The 22,052-nt window shown below is 44.5% G+C and overlaps 1 pseudogene; it reads left to right on the top strand.

Moving 5' to 3' along the window:
• The first annotated feature begins 6,820 nt into the window (after positions 1–6,820).
• Positions 6,821–7,868, top strand: LOC128069646 (melanoma-associated antigen B5-like; annotated as a pseudogene).
• The last annotated feature ends 14,184 nt before the right edge of the window (positions 7,869–22,052 follow it).

The raw sequence follows: 22,052 nt of genomic DNA, 5'->3' as shown, positions 1-22,052 counted from the left end.
TTAAAACTAGGATTCAAACTACCATATGACCCAGCAATAGAAATACTGGGCATACACACTGAGAAAAGAAGAATTGAAAAGACACATGTATCCAATGTTCATTGCAGCACTACTTACAATAGACATGACATGGAAGCAAAGTAGACTTCAACTGACAGATGACTGGATAGTGAAGTTGTGGTAGCCACATACAATGGAATATTAGCCATAAAAAGGAGCAAATTTAAGTCACTTGTAGTGAGGTGGATGCACCTAGAGCCTGTTTACAGAGCAAAGAAAGTTAGAAAAGTAACGTATATTAATGCATATACATGGAAAGTAGGAACGGTACTCACGAACCCATCTGAAGGGCGGGAATAGTGACATGGATGTGGAGAATGGACCTGTGGACACAGCAAGGGATGGTGTGGGTAGGACGAACTGAGAGCGTGGCACTGACAAATATAGAGTCCCATGTGTACAAAAGATAGCTGGCAGGGAACTGCTATATAATACAGGGAGCTCAGCCTGGTGCTGTGTGCCAGCCTAGAGGGGTGAGATGAGGGTGTGGGAGGAAGTCTCATCAGGCAGGAGGACTATGTATACGTAACGCTGATGCATCCTGTTGTATAGCAGAAACAACAGAACATTGCAAAGCAAGTACCTGTTGATTAAAACAACTTTTTAAAAGTCTACTAATTTAAAACTAGAAAAAAATATCGTAAGAACACATAGCCAGTACAGAGTTACACGCACCAATGCAAAACGAATAAAAGTCAGCAATAATGAAAAGCAAACTATCATGGTAAGAATTTGATCCTCGAATTGAAATTCTTAAGAAACGGGCACAGAAAATATTGACACATATAAGTAACTTCAGAAATCTGGCATAAAAAAGATCAACACAGCAAAATCAAGAGACTGGTCTGGAAGAATCGACAATACTCAGACCATGTAATAGAAAACACACCATAAACAAAAGCAACAATATGAAAAATGTAGCTACAAAGAAACCTTAGAAAAATGTATGCAGTCTACAACAAGAAGAATTTCCTGAGCCCCTTCGGAAAAAGAAGTCTCAAACAGAATAGTATGTTATGTGTATTCATGAGGGCATATTGTAAGACTGTCAATTTTCCTTAAATCATTTACAGATTTAGCACCACATCCAGAGAAGCTGAGACCACAGTCAAAGGTCGGTGGATGATTTCCTGTACCCAGAACAAACCATGGAAAACTTATACAAGGAATAAGGACAACTACTAACAAAAGCAAGAACACAATAGAAATAATCCCTGAGGAACAATAAGTCTCCACTGAACTTGACCCTATGGGTGCCCAGGTTGGGGAGTATTCTGAGGCTGACACAGGTGTGTAGGCCACAGAGGAAACAGACAACAGGATTAGCTGGAAAAGGCTTTAAACTGGAGCAGTTGATTCTTCCCCTGGGCCGTGGGACCATGAGCCTCTACTGCTTCACTGAAGGAACCTGAGGCAGCATCTCAGAGCCCCATGCCACGATCATGGGGCACCAAAGTTTGGGATGGACATGGCAGTATGGCCCAGAGGTCATGCAATAACCAGCACAAGCTTTGTTAGTGGATGACAACTGGCCCTTGTAAACGGTCAGCTTAAGAGACTGCACACATGGACTAAAAGAGAAAAGCTTGTATCACCGTAATTGTACAAAAGGACAGGAATTCATCTCAGAACGTTCAAGCAATGCCCCTGCACTCGACTAAGAGCTGACAGTGAGAACCGTCAGGCTAAGGAGCCCCTTCACTTTCTCTGCTGGGATTGTGTGGGGCATTGCTGGGGACAGGGGTGGTTTTATACCAGAAAGGGAAGGGTTTCCAGGCTCCATCTGCAGTCAATATAAAGATCCTGAGTGAGATGTCAGGTGTTCCACTTCACAGAAGCCATTCTCCCATCCTTCCCTCTCACTTATCTTACCTGCAGCAGCCATTTCCAGGGAGCCTTAGGCAGAAGCACTCAGAGGAGATGCCAGTGTGCTTCTCACCAGGAGTCTGGGGATTTGACATCTTCCAGGTGAGGCCTTGCCCTCAGGTCAGCAGACAGCACATAAGGCAGCATTACGGTCAGGGGAAGACAGGGATAGAGGACAGAGAGCATCACTCAGCACACAAGAAGGAGCCCCAGAGTGCCCTCACTGTCTGTCTCAGCAGCGCCAGGAAGGCTGTCAGGCTCAGGCTCCCAAATTCTTCCTGCTTGGTTTACTGAGAGAAGTGAGAGGCAAGGAGTGAGGCCAGTTGACTGAGATCAGCAAGGACATCCCAAGACCCACTATGAGTCAAAGAAGGGACCACATCCCCCCTCTTGCCGGAAACTCCCCCAGAACCCCGCCTACCCAGGCCGTGCCCCTGCTGTCCTCCTGGAGCCCAGAAGCATGATAGGAAGTGACGGCCCCCTATCCCCGCTGGGGTGCGATGTCATCTTTGAGAGGGCTGCTATCTTTGAGAGCTGCTGCAAGTCTGGTCTCCTCATGGCGCTTCTGGGCATCATCTTTATGAAGGGTAACCGCGCCACCGAGGAGGACATCTGGGATTTCCTCGATGTGTTGGGGATCTGTGCTGGGAGGAAGCACTCCATCTTTGGGGAGCCCAGAAAGCTCATCACCAAAGATCTGGTGCAGAAGGGGTACCTCAACTACCGCCAGGTGCCCAATAGCGATCCTCCGCTCTACGAGTTCCTGTGGGGCCCGAGATCTTATGCCGAGACCAATAAGATGAAGGTGTTGGAAGTTCTGGCCAAGATCCAGGATACGGTCCCGAGTTCCTTCCCAGACCTCTAGGACGAGGCTCTGAGAGATCAGGCGGTTAGAGCAGGGCTGAGAGGCATTCCCATTTCTCCAGCTATGGCTGAGGCCACTGCTCCTTCCAGGGCCAAGTCCTACAGCTCCTCCCACATCTAGGGAGGGGTCAGGACACTTTGCTCCCTTTGAGTTGGAAGAGAACACTCCACCTCCAAAATAGCACACGGTAGAAGGGGTGGGGGGAACAAAAGCCATATCTTCACAGTTTTAAGTAGTATGGGAGTTTAGGTGCAGTTTTAACAAAATATGCATGTTTTCCTGTTATCCACATGAATACTATCTAGTCAAAAATAGATGATTTCGGTAGGTAGGTAGAGGTGTTTTATAGTTTTAAATGTTAACTACTCTTCATAAGGTTTATTTTGCTTCAGAATCTAGGTTTATGAATGTCATGGAGTCATGTTTACTGCTCTTAGGTTTATGACTAGGAGTTCATTTTTTGTAAACAACCTGAAAAGATTTCAATACTTTCCTTATGGTCCAGAATGAGGTAATATAGTATTGGAATAGGATTTTACTTGGAAATGTGTAAGAATCCTAGAGATAAATATTTGGGATCAGAAAGCTTTCAGAGTAAACGCGGATTTCTTCTTCATTTGTCTATCTGTCCTCTTTCCTTGTAAAAGCTAATGACATGGACTTAGATTTGGATAGCTTATTCAAACTGTATGACACTTAAATCATAATAAAACAGAGTCTTTGCTCATTATTTCTGTTTTCTGCCAAATGAATTGACCATCTTCTGTTTAGAAGGCTTTCTTATAGTACTGGGTTGGTAAGAAAATGAAGACCAAGCCACTGCCCATGGAATTTTGAGTCTAGCAGCAGGTACCATCTATGGAAGGTGGTGAGCTAACTCTAAGGAATAAACAAATCATAAATTTAAGTGGGGGAGGTGTGGAAGAGGAGGTTCCAGCTGAGAGCAAGCACATCTAAGTTACCTGATTAAGGCGGCATTGGGTCTTGGGGAAAATTTAGTTCCTCGGTGGGAGGTCATTTTCAGTCCAGATGCATGATGGGCTAGATGAAGCTGTGGGAGTGATGCCAGAACTCATATCATGGTTCTCAGAGGTGAGGCTGTAAACCTGGAATATATCTCAACCATATATTTACCATTATTTGGGGATATCTGAAAACTATAGGGAATCTCAACATAGGGAATGGAAGGGATCCTGTGCACTTGAGCCAGGGAAGTGAACACTCACACTACGTGTTTTCATCAAGAGCTGTCCAGAGAGTTTCTGAGAAATAAGGGTGATACCCATTGAATCGAGATGCCAAGACGTCACTGGACTGTCTTTCTGTTTCCGGGATGGGAGCACCCGAACTTGCTCTGTTTAATGGGCAGTTTAATTAGGTTGTGTTTAGTGTAATTTGGCAAACTTTAAGGGTGGGCTCAATTTTTACTGTCAGTGGGCTTAATTTAGGGGTGGTTTGGACAAAAAGGAGCACCTGAGAGGGAAGATGTTGGTCCTTGAGACAAATGAATTTGTACTTGCATCCATGTGGAGAAGATAACCCCAAACACATATTAAAACAGGTGCTCAAATAGGGAAATACCGCTTAGTTTTACTCGCTTGGGAGCATTAGTGCTGATGTGGATTTGATTATTGTTTGGAGCTGCATATTCTCTAATATAGCCTGGAAATAAAATTATGTGATGGAAGTTTGTTATCATTCAGGGTCAAAATCACCTTCGTAATAACTGCCATTCATTCAACGTACCAAAGCTTGTCTCATACTGTGCCAGATGATTTACATACATCACACATGTCTGTGGTCCTACACTATAGCCTTTTTCAAACAATTTGCAGATAAAGAAGCTGGAATAAAGAAGGTCAAATTCAAAGCTCATAAATGATAGGAGCTGGACTGAACCCCGGCACTGAATTCCTATACAGCCCATACTGTGCCACTCCTCCAGGATGAGCCCAAACTTGCGTCACTTCCTCTTTCTGAACATTAGTCCAAAAAGGTATTTCACACCCTAAATAGCAGAATTTCATACCCCAAACATGGTTTTGGAATAAAAAGCCCCAGAAATAAGTAACAAAAATATTAAAGTGGAGTACAATAAAGGAGACAGCATTCAGTGACAATTTATCTACAAAGGAAACATCAGTAAACCACAAAAGATCAGGGATGCACAAAATCATTTAATTCAGCCCCTTCCTTTCAGAGAGTAAATTTGTTAGAGTGAAGGTTCTACAAGAGGCTGTGTCTGGTCAGTGAAGAGAAGGAAGACATCACCGTGTTTTCTCTGATAGCACACCACCTATGCTGGGGCCCCCTCCCGGACGGCAGCTTCCCCATCACTCCTGGGTCTCAACCCATTCTCTTTGAGATTTGGTGCAGGCAGACTAAGATTTCTCAAAGATGTGGCATTTCCCAAGAAGTCTTTCATAGAAGAGACAGGAGTCAAGGTAAAGACAGATGAATGAGGAACTGAAGTCACAGAGAGACTGGCCTGTGTCTGCTCTCAGAAGGCCAAGACAGGGCTGCCAGGCTGCACATTCCCTCACTTCTTTTCAGGGCTTGCAAGGACATGGTCTTTGCTCTACATGGGTCACCTCAGGCTGAAAGAAAGTGGAAATCCAGAGTCCCCCAGGAGTCAAGGTGAGGCACCTGAGTCAGGTCATACCCCTACACTGAACACAGAGGGCCCCAAGAAGCCTGAATCCTGATGTCATCCCTGAAGGCACAGGTAGGAGCAGACTCGTGTGGCATTCCCAGACTTTCCCTCTCGGGCATCACAGGGTGGGAGGAGCTTAGTCTGAAGAGAGCTCCCTTATGTAAACAAAGGAGCCCCACACCCTGCCAGGAGTCAAGCTTTGGACGTATGAAAGCCCCTGACCTCAGAACTCTGAGGAAACTGCACAGAACCCTGCCCTCCCTGGCATCCCTTGGATACCTGCTCATTGTTGACATGACATGCCCATTTCCTTCTATGATGTCACAAGGGGGGTTGGGACATGGTCCCAGGGGTATAGCCTAGGGCCAGCAGTCGGATTATTTCCAGGTTTTCCAGAAACCAACTGAATACCCTGAAGACGAAGGGAACCACACACCCCATAACCGTATGATTCATCGTCTGTGCCTCAGAAGACCAGGGACAGGTATGGACGGATGAGGAGAATCTTACTTTCTCCTCGGGGTCTCATGGGGATGCTTGCCTTACTATAAGAAAAGTATAGTACCAGAAGGGGTGGACCTAAGGGGAAGGGAGGGTAGAATTTCGGGCCACAACAGAGGTCAAAGCAAGGACTGAGGGATCATCTACCAATAAAAAGAAGTGATAATGAATCCAGCCCTGTTCCTTATAGCCCTTGAAGAACCAGGGCAGAGCTATCAAGCTGAAGTTCCACCAACATTTATTTGCATCAGGTGTGTCAGAGGTGAAACCCTTAGTACGAAGGTGCAGATACCATTCCAAGAAAGGGGTGGGGACACCAGGCCCTATGGGGAATCAAAGGAAGCACTCTTAATTCGTGTTGAGGACTCCAGAGGCAGGGACAGAAAACTTCTCAGTGTGCACTCAGTACTGCGTGATAACTAGTGACTGAGGTGATGCGGTGAGGACCTCTTCACTTCTCAGAAATCCCAGGGAGCTTTGTGATGCCAACTACAGAACAGCAGAGGGAATAGGTCCTATGACTGGCCACTAGTTGGGTTGGTGGTCTTGAATGTGAAATAACAGATGCCTCTGTGTAGGAGACTACCAGCCCCTTCTGTCACCCCAGCATGCCTGAGGCAGGGGTAGCAGGATGCAGCCTAAAGATCACTCTAATTTCCTTCAATATGTTTCCCAAAGGACAGGCTGATTAAGAGAATAGGAACCCTGGGGGTTTTCAGAACAGTGCCCTCAAGAAAACCACAAATGTAGCCTTCCTGATAACCAAGGTGGTATTCTCCTGCTGCAGCTGCACACTCAACCTTCGTCATCCTGTGGGCCCTTATCACCTGCCCTCCTACTCACACTTCTAATCATTGTCCCCCAGAGCAGTCATCATGCCTCGGGGTCAGTCTCATAAGCTCTGCATCCGTGAGAAACGCCACCAGGCCCGATATGAGCCCCAGAGTCACAAGGGAGTTCAGCCCACTGCAGTAATGGAAGAGCTTCCCTCTACCTCCTCTCTTTTAGAAGATAAGTCACAGAGCTCATCAGCTACTGGGTCAAATGGCACTTCCCAGGGGTCTTTGGAAGCCCCATCTACTACCAGCACTTTTTCAACTACTGCTGACCCAACATCTGATGAAGAAGATACCAGTCAAGATGAGGAAGATTCACGTTCCTCATCTTCTACTGAAAACACCTACCGTGATACTCTGAACACCATGACAAGTTTGTTGGAGCAGTTCCTTCTGCATAAGTATAAAATGAAGCAGCCCATCATGAAGCAAGACATGCTGAAGATTATCCACCCAAGATACCATGACCGATTTGCCAAGATTCTCAAGAGAGCCTCTGAACACATTGAGGCTGTCTTTGCAGTTGACTTGAAGGAAGTTGACTCAACCATCCACTCCTATGACCTCCTCAGCAAACTGAACCTGCCCAACAATGGGAGGGTGTGGGATGGTAGGGGCTTACCTAAGACTGGTCTCTTGATGACAGTTCTGGGTGTGATCTTCGTGAAGGCCGGCTGTGCCGCTGAGGAAGACATCTGGAAATTCTTGAATATGATGCGAGCATATGCTGGGAGAAAATACTTCATCCACGGAGAGCCCAGGAAGCTCATCACCAGAGACTTAGTGACGATGAAGTACCTGGAGTACCGTCAGGTTGCCCACAGCGGATCCTCCACGTTACGAGTTCCTGTGGGGCCCACGAGCCCATACTGAAACCAGCAAAATGAAAGTCCAGGAATTTTTGGCAAAAGTCAATGATACGGTCCCCAGTGCCTTCTCATCACAATATGAAGAAGCTTTGTGAGATGAGGAGGAGAGAGCTCGGGCCACAGTTCCAGCCAGGCCTGGCACCACTGTCTCTTCCAGGCATGATCCACTGCCACGTCCAGCAGCTTCTCCCACCCCTACCGAAGACCAAGAGTTTTAAAAGATCATCCAGATAAGAAAATGTGACATCAAAATAGGGACTTTTGCTGAAATGGGAAGCAATCCCGCAATAAAAGTGCTGGGGCAATGGAATGAAAAAATGAAAAAAGTTTCAAAACATGATCAACCTTGATTGTTCTCCATCTTTTCAGTCTTCTGTTTTCTAAAACTAAATAATTTATACCTCGATATGCTTCTTGAAAAATGCAGGAGGTATTAAACCTTACCAAGTTAGACCTCTTACTGTCTTCATTTACTTTTTGAGCACCTGCTCTTTGAAAGGCTCTATGCTAGTTCTGATGAGACTAAGATCAAAACCTAGCCTATCCCCATACAACTTTAGAAAGAAGGAGCTGCAATCACATAAGCAAGATCTTGAGATAGCCTTGAGGAATGACAGGAAAGTAAAAAGACTATCCAGGAAGAAATCTCTACCTGGGGTAACGTACGGATCTGTTAGGTTCTCCACAACAAAACCCCACAGAATGGGTGGCTGAAACAACGGAAATTTATTTTCTCAGGGTTCTAGAGGCTGCAAGTCCAAGGTGAGGGCTGGTTTACCCTGAGGCCTCTCCCCTTGGCTGCCAGGTGGCTACCCTTTTCATTGGCATTCCTTTTGAGTGCATATATCCCTGGTGCCTCCTTTTGTGTCTCAATTTGTTCTTATAGTCACACTGGGTTATGACCCATCCTAATGACTTCATTTTAACTCAACCATCTCTTTAAACACCTTATTTCTAACTACAGTTGCATTCTGAAGTACTGTGAGTTATGTCTTCAATATGCATTTGTGGAGGGGATACAATTTGTACCCTAACAGACAGAAATCTAAGGTGTCTCTGCTCTTATCTCAATGCAGGAGAATCCTGTGCCCAGACTGGTATTCTATGCACATCGTCTCCAGGGAGTTTCTGAGATGTAAGGGTGAACTCCCTTGAGGTGTGTAGGGAGGAAAGACATTCCTCCCTTTATCCCTTTTGAATTCTTGTGGTTAGACGACTAGTAAACTTGACACAAGGCAGGGTAACAGGAGACAAAGAGACAAATTGCAATTCATGTGCACAAGAAGTGTCATAGAAATGGGACCTAAGAAGTGGGCAAAGCAGGCAGCTTCTTTATTTAGTAGACAACAAAACAATTTGTGGGGAATCGACAGGACAAATCAACTTAGGGCTTAGGTACTCAACTAGTAAGGAATCTAAACAGAATCTGTACCCAGGGTAGTAAATTAAAGACTTAACATGGTTTGTGTATACAAGCTTCTCTGCTTGAACTGCCTATTTCTGATTAGAAGGGTTTCCCTCTGCCTCCAGATGCAGGCAGTACATCCTTCATATGAGATGTATTTCCTGCTCTCAGGGAGGCAGAATTTGGGGGGCGGCAGAATGTCCCTCCTTTGTTGGCTCTTTGTTATGTAACTTGAATTCAAAATAATCAATACGCCACTGTGGTATATTTGGGGGCAGAGTGCCCTAAGCCTTGACAGGTTCCTCCTCTGAAACTTGCCTGCAAGTCTCACATGATAAAAGCTGATTTGGTCAAAGTGGAGAGAGAGAATGGACTAGTGGAGTCCTCCATTTCATGGCAGCAGTTGCATAATTCTGGGAACAGGCCAGTTCATTTAAAGAGTGATATCTCATTTCAATAGGTGGTGAAGCGGGTGGGCTCCCAAAGCTAGGTCTAGGGTGCAAGTAGTATCAGGGAGTTATTAATAAGAGGCATTTCTATGGAAACAAAAGAAAAGCAGATGTTAATGATTGGAGCTGGTTATAAACCTGTTTCTGAGCCCAGGGTGTAGTCAGTCAAGATTTCTAGGTGTCAGGATCAAAGCAACTATTGCAGTTTGAAATGTCTCTATCACAGTTAGCAATATCTCTGGGTGATCAGGTTCACTTTCTGAGTGGCTCGTACAGCAACAGGCATGAAGTCTATTGAAACATGAGCTGTTGTGACAATTACCCTGATCTTTGCATCAAGTCATGTAGCTTCACCTTGCAGGACTTCAGGAAAATGCCAATGTTAGTTCTCAGTGATTCAAGTCAAAGAATGGGAGAGTGAGCGGATCAAGATGGCAGAGGTGTATCGCTCAGAGCTCACTGTCTCCCCACAGACACATCAAAAGATTGGGAGAAATTGGGAATTCTAGTAAGAAAGTTGCAGCTAGATATGGGTGGACACTAGAAAAATTCAGGATCCAACCCAGTTTGCAGGTAAATAATAATAATTCAAGGAAACGTAATACCACTAGAACCTAATATCCACACATGTGTAATATACTTTCTATGGAACCATTTTTTTGCTGTCTATCATCTCCCTCATTTCTACCGAAGACAGGAAAACTAAGACCCAATTTGTTTGCAAAGGAAGTCTACATTCAATTAACTTGGCCTGTTTATTTATCTAAGTACAGTAAGAATAACGCTTTGCCATATAGGCGCTTTTAAATCTGCTTTGCTGGAACGGTTTATAAGGAGTGTCCAGAAGGAAATTTTAATAGCCTCTTGAGGCTAGGAAGCCACAGCAAAGACTTGTTGTCAAACTTAGAGATCTGGATGAATTCCTCTCTTCCTGAAGTCCCCAAAACATCCTAAAGTTCCTGTGCCTGCCAGAAGTGATCTTCGTTACACACTTGGTAAGGCTGATGGGAATTCTGTCAGCAAGTTCCCAAGCTGTTTTTCCAATGGGTTTTTATGGCTCCAAGGAAAAAGCAAGAGAGTTCCAGAAAAACATCTATTTCTGTTTATTGACTATGCCAAAGCCTTTGACTATTTGGATCACAATAAACTGTGCAAAATTCTGAAACAGAAGGGAACACCAGACCACCTGACCTGCCTCTTGAGAAACCTATATGCAGGTAGGAAAGCAACAGTTAGAACTGGACATGGAACAACAGACTGGTTCCAATAGGAAAAGGAGTATGTCAAGGCTGTATATTGTCACCCTGCTTATTTAACTTATATGCAGAGTCCATCATGAGGAACGCTGGGCTGAAAGAAGCACAAGCTGGAATCAAGATTGCTGGGAGAAATATCAATAACCTCAGATATGCAGATGACACCACCCTTATGGCAGAAAGTGAAGGGGAACTAAAAAGCCTCCTGATGAAAGTGAAAGTGGAGAGTGAAAAAGTTGGCTTAAAGCTCAACATTCAGAAAACGAAGATCATTGCATCTGATCCCATCACTTCATGGGAAATAGTGGAAATGGTGTCAGACTTTATTATTTTGGGCTCCAAAATCACTGCAAATGGTGACTTCAGCCATGAAATTAAAAGACACTTACTCCTTGGATGAACAGGTATTGGCAACTAAGATAGCATATTGAAAAGCAGAGACATGAGTTTGCCAACCAAGGTCCGTCTAGTCAAGGCTATGGTTTTTCCAGTCGTGATGTATGGATGTGAGAGTTGGAATGTGAATAAAGCTGAGGGCCAAAGAATTAATGCTTTTGAACTGTGATGTTGGAGAAGACTCTTAAGAGTCCCTTGGACTGCAAGGAGATCCAATCAGTCCATTCTGAAGGAGATCAGCCCTGGGATTCCGTTGGAAGGAATGATGGTAAAGCTGAAACTCCAGTACTTTGGCCACCTCATGCGAAGAGTTGACTTGTTGCAAAAGACTCTGATGCTGGGATTGGGGGCAGGAGGAGAAGGGGACGACTGAGAATGAGATGGCTAGATGGCATCACTGACTCGATGGACGTGAGTCTGAGTGAACTCCGGGAGTTGGTGATGGACAGGAAGGCGTGGCATGCTACGATTCATGGTGTCGCAAAGAGTTGGACACGACTGAGTGACTGAACTGAAAGCCCCATGTTCCTAATTCTTATATTGTTGGAGTGCAGTTTTTTTATTGTTTCTGTCAATCCTCCCTGAAGTTTGTGGGTCATAGGGACAATGATAATTTCAAGAAGCCTGCAAGGTTTTGGTTAAAGCTTGTATAATTTGCCCAGGGAAATGTATGCCTGGATCACACTTGATAAACCAAGCAGAGAACACATTTTCTCACACGTTCTTTGCCAGTGTAAGAGAATCAGCCTTGCAGCAACGGAAGGCTTCAATTCATCCAGAAAATATAGGAATGACAAGAGTATTTTGATGACTCATCTCCTCTGTTCAGTCTCTTGGTCGTGTCTGACTCTTTGCAACCCCATGGACTGCAGCATGCCAGGCTTCCCTGTCCATCACCAATTCCCAGAGCTTACTCAAACTCATGTCCATTGAGTAGGTGATGCCGCCCAACCAGTTCATCCTCTGCCCTTCCCTTCTCTTCCTGCCTTCAATCTTTCCCAGCATGGGGGTCTTTTCCAATGAGTCAGTTATTCACATTAGGTCTCCAAAGTACTGGAGCTTCAGCTTCAGCATCAGTCCTTCCATTGCATATTCAGGACTAATATCCTTTAGAATTGACTGGTTAGATCTCCTTGCAGTCCAAGGGACTCTCACGAATCTTGCCCAGGAGGAACAAGATGGCAAGAGGAGTTGGTGGACGTGGAATACATCTCTCTCTACGGACACATCAGGAATACACCTTCAGAACAGACGTGCATGCAGAATACCAGCTGAGAGTGGACAGGAGTACATGACCAGCAGAAAAGAACATATAGACCCACGCAAAACTCGAGGTCAAGCCCTGAGCCTTTAGAGTGGGTCCACTGGCTCCAAGATCATAGACTAGCAGGGAACTAACTCGAGGATCTCAAATAGTGAGAACTGACACAAAGGAAACCATTGGAATTCAAGACCTGGCATCACCAAACCACTGATAGCCCCTGTGCAGGACACCTCATCTAAACCACACAAAGAAAAGAAAAATACAAACCTGATCATTAGGAGACAGAATTACCACCTACTCAGCCTTGCCCATCAGAGGAAAAAACAAACAAAGAAAAAAACTCAGCACAAATCTCACCCTATAAGAAGCTTACACAAACCACTGGAACAAACTTAGAGGGCAGAAACAAAAAGGAAGAAAGAATTCAACCTTGAAGCCTGGGAAAAGGAGACCTTAAACACGATAACTAAAATAATAATAATAATGGAAAAGGCAGAGAAATACTACACAAATGAAAGAACAAACGAGAAACACAGAAGTCCAAATAAATGAAGAGGAAACAGGCAAACTACCTGAAAATTAATTCATTGCTAAAGGGAATGCAGTGATACGGATAGTTTCCAAACTGTCTGGCATTTTCTTTTAAGCTAAATATAGTCTTATCATATGATCTAAGCCAAATCCTTAAGCCCATCCATAAACCTTCAACCAAATTTTAATAGAATAAGTCATAGCTGCCAAAAACCAAAATCACCAAAGATAACCTTCAGTAGATGAGTGGGGAAACAAACCATGGTAAGCTTCATGGAATGCCATTCAGTCCTGGAAGAAAACATTTCAAAGCATAAAAAGATATGGAGACAATTCAATGTATATTGATTAGCAGAAGGAGCCAGTATAAAAAGCTAACATACTGTATGATTCCGTCAATGTTACATTCTGGAAAATGCAAATCTTTAGAAAGAGTAAAAGGTTCAGTAGTTGTCATGGGTTCCAAGTGAGGTTTTGAGGGATGAACAGATGGAGCATGGGCGATCCATAGGGCATTCACACTCCTCTGCACGACACCATGTTGGCTGAGTTGATAATATCATGCATCTGTCAAACACTAAAGAACTGTAAAACACAAAAGTAAAATGTATTGTAAACAATGGACAATAGGTAATAATGAGATATTGACATTAGTGGGTCAGTTGTAAAAAACAAACTTATATTCATTGATCCAATACAAGATGTTAATAATAGAAGATACCAAGTGGAGGAAGAGAGAGGCTGTATGGGACCTCTGTATAGTATCTGCTGAATTTTCTCCAAACTTAAATCTGTTCTTTTAAAAAAGAAATACAAAGGGCAACAAAAATATAAACACATGAAAAGAGGAGCTACATTGCTCATCATGAAAGAAATGCAGATCAAAATTACAATGAGGTGTCGCCTCATACAGGTCAGAATGGTCATCATCAAAATTTGTACAAGCAGTAAATGCTGGGGAGAGTTTAGAGAAAAGGTGGGAATGGAAATTGATATAGCCACTATGGAGAACACTAGGGAGGTTCCTTTAAAAACTAGGATTAAAACTACCATATGTCCCAGCAATAGAAACACTGGGCATATACACCGAGAAAAGAAGAATTGAAAAGACACGTGTATCCAATGTTCATTGCAGCACTGCTTACAATAGACAGGGCATGGAAGCAAAGTAGACTTCAACTGACAGATGACTGGATAGTGAAGTTGTGGTAGCCACATACAATGGAATATCAGCCATAAAAAGGAGCAAATTTAAGTCACTTGTAGTGAGGTGGATGCACCTAGAGCCTGTTAGAAACAGAAAAGTAACGTACATTACGCATATAAATGGAAAGTAGGAACTGTACTCACGAACCTATCTGAAGGGCGGGAATAGTGACATGGATGTGGAGAATGGACCTGTGGACACAGCAAGGGAAGGCGTGGGTAGGACCAACTGAGAGTGTGGAACTGACAAATATAGAGTTTCATGTGTCCAAAAGATAGCTGGCGGGAAACTGCTATATAATACAGGGAGCTCAGCCTGGTGCTGTGTGCCAGCCTAGAGGGGTGAGATGAGGGTGTGGGAGGAAGTCTCATCAGGCAGGAGGACTATGTATACGTAACGCTGATGCATCCTGTTGTATAGCAGAAACAACAGAACATTACAAAGCAAGTATCTGTCCATTAAAATAACCTTTTAAAAGTCTACTAATTTAAAAACTAGAAAAAATATCATAAGAACACATAGCCAGTACAGAGTTACATGCACCAATGCAAAATGAATAAAAGTTAGCAATAATGAAAAGCAAACTATCACGGTAAGAATTTGATCCTCAAATTAAAATTCTTAGGAAACAGGCACAGAAACTATTAACATATATAACTAACTTCAGAAATCTGGCATAAAAAAGATCAACACAGCAAAATCAAGAGACTGGTCTGGAAGAATCAACAATACTCAGACCATGTAATAGAAAACACACCATAAACAAAAGCAACAATATGAAAAACGTAGCTACAAAGAAACCTTAGAAAAATGTATACAGTCTACGTGAAGGCAACAAGAATTTACTGAGTGCCTAAGGAAAAAGAAATCTCAAAGAGAATAGTATGTTATGTGTATTCATGAGGACACATTTTAAGACTGTCGATTTTCCTTATATAAGGAACAAAGACAACTACTAACAGAAGCAAGAACACAAAACAAAATAATCCCTGAGGAACAATAAGTCTCCATTGAACTTGACCCTATGAGTGCCCAGGTGGGGGAGTACTCTGAGGCTGACACAGGTGTGCAGGCCACAAAGGAAACAGACAACAGGATCAGCTGGAAAGGCTTTAAACTGAAGCGGTTGATTCTTCCCCTGGGCCATGGGACCATGAGCCTCTACTGCTTCACTGAAGGAACCTGAGGCAGCATCTCAGAGCCCCATGCCACGATCATGGGGCACCAAAGTTTGGGATGGACATGGCAGTATGGCCCAGAGGTCATGCAATAACCAGCACAAGCTTTGTTAGTGGATGACAACTGGCCCTTGTAAACGGTCAGCTTAAGAGACTGCACACATGGACTAAAAGAGAAAAGCTTGTATCACCGTAATTGTACAAAAGGACAGGAATTCATCTCAGAACTTTTGTCCAATGCCCCTGCACTCGACAAAAAGCTCACAGTGAGAACCGTCAGGCTAAGGAGCCCCTTCACTTTCTCTGCTGGGATTGTGTGGGGCATTGCTGGGGACAGGGGTGGTTTTATACCAGAAAGGGAAGGGTTTCCAGGCTCCATGGGCAGTCAACATGAAGATCCTGAGTGAGATGTGAGGGGTTCCACTTCACAGAAGCCACTCGCCCATCCTTCCCTCTCGCTTATCTTACCTGCAGCAGCCATTTTCAAGAAGCCTTAGGCAGAAGCAATCAGAGGAGATGCCAATGCGCTTCTCACCAGGAGTCTGGGGATTTGACATCTTCCAGGTGAGGCCTTGCCCTCAGGTCAGCCGACAGCACGTAACGCAGCATTACGGTCAGGGGAAGACAAGGATAGAGGACAGAGAGCATCACTCAGCACACAAGAAGGAGCCCCAGAATGCCCTCACTGTCTGTCTCAGCAGCTCCAGGAAGGCTGTCAGGCTCGGGCTCCCAAATTCTTCCTCCTTGGTTTACTGAGAGAAGTGAGAGGCAAGGAGTGAGGCCAGTTGACTGAGATCAGCAGGGACATCCCAGGACCCCACTATGAGTCGAAGAAGGGACCACATCCCTCCTCTTGCGGGAAACTCCTCCAGAACCCCGGGCCACCCAGGCCCCGCCCCTGCTGTCCTCCTGGAGCCCAGATGTGCATGACAGGAAGTGACGGCCCCCTATCCCCGCTGGGGTGCGATGTCATCTTTGAGAGGGCTGCTATCTTTGAGAGCTGCTGGAGCTGTGACCAGAGGGGGGAGTCCGAGGTCTCACCAGGGTTCCAAGTCGAAGGTGACATGAATTACAAGTGCACTGGATAGTTACAAAGATATGCCCTGGCACTCCCACAACTTTTCCGGGGGACATCACAGCCCCCCGGCAACCCCATACCTGTTCTACGCCTGGGGGCTCGGGCCTGGCTCTTAGGTGCAATGTCCATCGGCCACACATGTGGGTTCTCATGACATAACCTGGGTCCAGGGGTGGTGGATCTGGGTGTGCTTTGCTCGACCCTAGCTCTGTTCAGTGGAGGAAAGTCCGGGATTCTGGAAGGAGGGACCCACAGGGGGACTGAGTGTCTCCACACCCCAGATTAGAGGCCACGCCTAACCCCTTACCTAGCGTGACTTGGCCAGAGAGCAACCAGTCAGCATCTCGACAGTTCTAAAGGCTGAGGGGCTCCCTGACTGCGATCTCCAACATGGGACACTCAGGAAGAAGGGACCTCGTTCCTAAGGGCTGGCAGCCAGTCAGCAGAGGGAGGATGTCACGGCTCGGGAGGAGTCAGGGTAATGACCATCCTCCGCATCACGCGGCTGACTCAGGACCCTCCCCTGTGGCAAGCACTTCTTCCCAGCCAAACACGGGGACGGTTTGGTGGTCTGTCAGGGGAGGTTGCAGCTTGGTTGTGAAGGGGCAGCCTCGAGACAGCAGAAGGGCGGGTCCCAGCTCCCTTCATTGGGGGCCTGAACATTCCCTCCTCTCATCATCTGGGGTAACAGGGAAGGTGGCAGTGTCAACTTCAAAGCAAGAGAGGGAACAGGGTGGGTGGGTTTGGGAGCGGGGGGATATGAGCGAGTCTTGCCACAGTTTTCATCATGACTCAGAAGTGTGAACTGAAAGGACCTGCCTCCCCTGCCAGCCCCCACAGGCCTCCCTCTAATGCCCAGGCAGGGCTGTCTGGCTGTGCCCCAGTGATCACTCTCACTTCCTACTCAGCGGTCTCAAGGGAGGGGCTCACCAGGAGAACACGAGACTTGCAGGTCCTAGAGCACTGGCCTCAAGGACACCTCAGAGGCGGCTTGGGTTCAAGCCAGGGAGGACTCTCCTCACTGCAGTTGCTCACAATATCTGCTTGTCCTTCCTGTAGGGGCCCTCCTTCCCTGCCACCCTGCCGCATGTGCCTGTGATCCATAACCTGTGTCACCATGCCTCAGAGGCACAAGAACAAGTAGCATGCCCGTGTGAAATGCCACCAGGTCCAGGGGGAAACTCAGTGACCCCAGGAGGCTAAGACCAGTGCTGCTGCAGTCCCCAAAGAGGAGTGCACCTCCTCCCCCTCGTCTGTCTCTCAGGGTTCTTCCTGAGCTCCCCTGCTACTGGAGATCAGCAGGAGCTTCAGGAAGCCATGGCCCCTAGCTCTCCTGATGCAGGGCATTCCTGCACCAGATCTGATGAAGGTGCCCAGGGCCCAGAGGAGGAAAGTGCAGGTGCCTCCAAGGCAGCCCTGCCACTCAGAGCCCTCTCATAGATCCTCTGACAAGGAAGGCCAGCATGCTGGTGGAGCTCCTGCTGGAGAAGGACACCAAGGAGCCCGTCTCGCAGCACGCCCTGCTGAAGGTCATTGGCAGGAAGTATAGGCAGCACTTCCCTGAGATCCTCAGGAGAGCCTCTAAGCACATGGAGCTGGTATTTGGCCTGCAGCTGATGGAAGTCTACCGTAGCAGGATCATCTACACCCTCATCAACAAGCTCAACCTCGGCGACGATGAAGGTCTGAGTGATGAGCGGGGGTCTGCCCAAGTCCGGTTTCCTCATAGTGCTCCTGGGCATTATCTTCATGAAGGGTAAACTCACCACTGGGGAGGAAGTCTGAGAATTCCTCAGTGAGTTGGGGGTCTATACTGGGAGGAGGCACTGGATCTTTGGGGAGCCCAGAAGGCTCATCACCAAAGATCTGGTGCAGAAGGAGTACCTGAACTACCGCAAAGTGCCCAATGGTGATCCTCCGCACTTACGAGTTCCTGTGGGGCCCGAGAGCTTCTTTGACCAAGAAGATGTAGGTGTTGGAGGTGCTGGCCAAGATCCACGATACGGTCCCGACTTCCTTCCCAGACCTCTAGGACGAGGCTCTGAGAGATCAGGCGGAGAGAGCAGGGCTGAGAGGCACGGCCAGGGCTCCAACAATGGCTGAAGCCAGTGCCCCTTCCAGGGCCAAGTCCTACAGCTCCTCACACATCTAGGGAGGGAGGCCCTGGACACTTACTTCCCTTCTGTGTTGGAACAGAGCTGTCAAGCTCCTAAATAGTAGAGAGTGGTAGGGTGGAGGGAACAAAACTTGTATGTTCTTTGCTGTTTTATGTAGCAAGGGAGTTTAGGTACAACTCATTTTTTTTTTAATATATATCTTTTTTTCCTTTATCCATAGGAGACATATCTAGTGAAAGTTGATTTAAATTAGATTGAGGAGATGAGGGAGTAGTTTAGTATTTTCAAATGTAAATTACTTTTCATAAGGTTTATTGTGCTTCAGAATACTAATGGATTAATCATATAAATCACATTGTTTGTTGTTTTAAAGATCTGAAAGCCATAGGTTGGGTATATGTAGAACACATTGAAGGTATTGAATATGTTGTTCACCATCTACACAAGGTGAGATGACAATGGAACAGAATTTTCTCAAAGGATAGTCAAGCTGCTAGATAGTGCAGGTTAGTAGGGGTCGAGCAAACCAAGTTTAGATCTCTATTTTCTTCCTCATTTAAATGAGTAACTTCTGCATATTATCTATTTCATTCTTTATCCAATATTTTTAGTTCTAGCAGATTCCTTTTCTTCAGAATATTGGTTTGGTAATGATTTTCCAGTTTTATTTATTGCTGTTTTAGGATTTTAAAGTTACAGTTTTGGTAGATGTAAAAGAAATTCATGAACCATCTGTATGTCTTTATGATCTGGAAGTAGGTAATATGTTGCTGAAAGAGAGATTTTCATGGTAATGTGAAACATGACCACAGAAAATACTGAGAAACCAAAAAACAATTAAGCAAACATAAAGGAAAAAGCTTTTAATTTGTAGTTTGCCTTATTTCCTCTAACCCTTTTTTGGTAAAAATAAAATATACTTTGCCTTAATTTAGCTCATTTAAGAGTCTTTATTTCTTTTGTACCAGTGCATTGCGTAGTCTCTGCTATCTACTGGATAAAAAAACCTCAGATAGGAAGATGGTATTTTGGAGGTGCATAATAATCATAACTTGCATTAAAATAAAAACCAGTGTTTCTTATTCAGTATGACTCTGCTTTATATGTAGTACATGCATTCCAGCATTCATGCACGATAGGATTTAGCAGACTCCATTTATAGATGGATAACTTGCAATTGTCTCAAGTTCACAAGACTGGTAAAGTGACTTTTATCAGACAAGTCCCCTGATGTGCAGTAGTCCAGAGTCCTTCCCTTTCTTTACAAGGGCAAGAACTGAGGAAATCTCTTTTCACCAGTGACATATTTGGTACCGTGACTAGGATTGCTGCCACGGTGAACTCCAGTGGTCTTGGCCAAACTGCTGGCTGGAGACCCCTGACTTTCGCTCTCTCTCTCCCATGAACACTTGCTTGCTGTCACTCTCTGCTTGGTTCTCTTTCCATGACCCACAGGGCAAGATCTGGGTCAGCTCACTGCGTCATGGCTCCCCTCAATTAAGAGCTGCAAGGAGGATGCCCAGGCTGTGCCTTCCCAAAGAATACTTGGGTGGCAGTTGACACTGTCCTTAGGCCTGGTAGACACAGAATTTCCAATGGTGAAAGTGCCCACTGAGGCCAAGACTTTTCTCCTCTCATCCTTGTCATTTCCTCTATGGCTCTATCCATTCTGACATGAGAAGCTTACCTGAGAAAACTGCATGACGTTCAAATTAAGACCAAATAAATAATCAGGGACTTGATTGAGTGAGTTTCTTCTCTGTAAGTCCTCTAGTCCAATTCCCTCCCTACACGTTCTTAATCCGAGTGTGTTTCCAGGACCAGAACTGCATCAGGGGCCAAAACTGGGGGACTCTACATCGTTCTCTAGATTTTTGGCATGTCTCACCTCACCATGACCTTACACTGTGGGTGATCCCCTCCCTTCGGTGGATCTCAAGAAGACGTTACCTATAAAAAGGGCAATGTGTCATGGAACTGCAAGCTGAGGCTAGGAACAGAGAACTGCAAAAACTATTGGCAAGAACAGTTCTGTCCAAACATCTGCATTAAGAACCTTGACTGACCTCTAGCATGGTTTCTACCAGCAATGTAAAGCCACATTCTAGGACAACTTGGCTACCCCAGAGTTCCTGTTTAGAAAATTTCAAGGCTACCAAAGGAATCTGTTTTACCCAATATCTGACATAAGCCCCTCATCTTCCTTTACTGATAGTGTCTATTTAAAACAAAGACCAAAAAAAAAAAAAAAAAAAAACAAAAAACTTCACAATTACAAAAAAAGTGTGAAAAATAAACTAGAAATTGATAACAAAAAGACAGCAGGAAAGTTAAAGATTATTTGCAGAGTAAACAATAAACATCTAAATAACACATGGGCCAAAGGAAAATCTAATGAGAAATTTTAAAATATTTTTACAAAACGAAAACAAAATTACAACTTATCTGAAGTTATGTGATACAGCAAAATCAGTAAAGAGGTATACACAACATTCAGTGCCTATAACAACAACAACAAAAAAACCCTACAATTAATAACTTAAGCTTCTTTATTAGTAAACTTGTAAAGGAAAAGGAAAAGCAGAGGAAGAATAAATCAAAGCGGAAACAAAGGACACTGAAAAAAGGAAGGTAATGTAGAAAAAGAACAAAATCCAAAGAAGTTTCTTTAAAGATACAAAATAAAAAGAAGATAAAATTCTCCCCAGGCTAAATAAGAACAAAGGGAGAAAACACAAATTAAATTACTAATAGTAGAAATGAAGGAAGGGCCATTACTACTGATTCCGTGCACATTAAAAGGATAATGAGTGAATATTATAAACAACTCTGTGCCTACAAAAATGAAAGGTTCAATTGAGAAACTGCTTGAAGGGATAACTTAGCACCACGTTCACAAAGAAAAATACATACTCTGAATAAGTCTGTATCTATTAAAGAAATTTAATCTATAACTAATAAGCTTCCAATAAAGACAGTAACAGACCCAGAGGTTTCCACTGATGAATTCTAACAAAAATTTAAGGAAGAATGATAACAATTCTCTACAATCTCTCCCAGAAAATAGAAGCAAAGGGAACACCTCCTAATTCCTTTCTGTGAGGTGAGTATTATACTCGAACATCAAAATCAGATGAAGAAATTAAGAGAAAAAAATTGAACACAAATACCTCCCATAAACATAGAAGCAAAATCCCCAACAAAATATGAGAAAAGAAACCTAACAATCCATAGAAGGAATTACCTACTATATCTAAGTAGGATGCATTTCAGAGGTGTAACATTTGAAAATGAGTAATCATAAATCATAATAACAATAGTCTAAGGAAGATAATCACAAGATCAGATCAACAGATGAAGGAAAAAAATCATCTGATAAAATCCAACACCCATTCATCATCAAAATTCTCAGCAAACTAGATACAGACAGGCATTTCCTCTGCTTCATAGACAACATCTGAAAACAAATACAGGCAAAACATCGTACTTCAGAGTGAGAAGACAGATGCTGTCAAACTAAG

Source organism: Budorcas taxicolor, chromosome X (genome assembly GCF_023091745.1).
Source record: "Budorcas taxicolor isolate Tak-1 chromosome X, Takin1.1, whole genome shotgun sequence".
NCBI lineage: Eukaryota > Metazoa > Chordata > Mammalia > Artiodactyla > Bovidae > Budorcas > Budorcas taxicolor.
Note: the sequence above shows the minus strand (reverse complement) of the source record. Positions and strands in the feature narration are given on the sequence as shown.